Source organism: Sciurus vulgaris (assembly GCF_902686455.1).
Source record: "Sciurus vulgaris genome assembly, chromosome: X".
In the NCBI taxonomy this organism is placed as follows: Eukaryota; Metazoa; Chordata; class Mammalia; order Rodentia; family Sciuridae; genus Sciurus; species Sciurus vulgaris.
This window is the reverse complement of record NC_136471.1, coordinates 125,596,204-125,597,326: the sequence shown is the minus strand read 5'-3', so window position 1 is coordinate 125,597,326 and position 1,123 is coordinate 125,596,204. Positions and strand designations below refer to the sequence as shown.

The window sequence follows — 1,123 nt, the reverse complement described above, 5'->3', positions numbered from 1 at the left end:
GTAGGTGGGGCGTTCCGCGGCAGGAAGTTGGCAAGGCGCAGGCGCGAGGACTCGCCCGGCGCTCCCAGGGCCGGTCGCGGGGGCGGGTGGGGGTGCGCGGGGGTGGGGCGAATGGAGGCGCGGCGGGCCGGCTGCGCGGGGGCCGCTATCCCTGGGCTGGCTAGCCCTGGGGCCCGCGGGGCGTGGTTGCTCGAAGCAGCAACAGCAGCGGTGGGATTGGGAGGGGGCAGGGAGGCTGCCGCCGCTTAGCCAAGCAAAATCTCAGAGCGATAGAGGAAAATGGTTCCTATTCTCGAGAGATTACAGTGCCCTCAAAGTCTTCCCCATAGTCACTGACGCGCAATTCTCTGCACCCTGCAACTGTTCCCATCCAGACGACCGGCCTTTCCTGGGGCCCAGTCAGGCCAAGGCGATGTTTGAGGCAAAGGGGACCTTTTGCAGAGGCCGTGGGCGTTTTCTGCCTTTAGCCGCCAGGCCTCCCTTGTTAGGCTCAATGTGCGGCCTATGGTGGTACAGGCCTCCAGGCCGCTGATAGCCTAAAGCCGACTTGAATTACATTTTAGTTTGTTCACACGTTTGGGTCTTTAAAATGTTGGTTTGCGGCCTTTTTGCTTCAAGGATTTTGTGCCTGCACTGGCGTTCCTTTCGGCCAGGGCCCTGGTCCCTGCTGAGTCATTCTTTTCACCTGCAGGGGTTCCAGGGCGACCCCACCCCAAGCTGGAAAGAGAGCTAGTTTGGGCTGATGGGGACGGTTTACCTGGGTCCTGCTCTGCCCAGAAGCTTAGCTCCTGAGGATGCGGGGCGGGGCGGGGGGAGGTGAGGAGAAATGGGGCAGCAAGACCAAAAGGGGAATAGGAGAAAATGAGGGGCAGACCAGAGGGGATGAGGTGGTGTTAGGAGGCCGAGGTGCCTACGTGCAAAGGGAGCCGCAGTCTGCGTCCAGACCCGGAGAGCTTCCCCTTGGAAAAGCACCCCCCGGAACATTTGCTGCTTTGACACCTTTCCAAGTGCCTTCATGCTCAAAAGCAGTTGTGCAGATGCCGCTGTGATGCCCACTTTTTTGATCGGGAAACAAGCCTAGACCTTCCCCTAGTTGGTGGCAGAACCAGTAATGTTCCCCAAC

At 60.2% G+C, this 1,123-nt stretch overlaps 1 long non-coding RNA gene across 2 annotated transcripts in view; it reads left to right on the top strand.

Annotated features, from left to right (window-relative positions):
- LOC306650879 overlaps positions 1–1,123 on the top strand; it is a 72,679-nt gene that overhangs the window by 114 nt on the left and 71,442 nt on the right. The window lies entirely within an intron of this gene.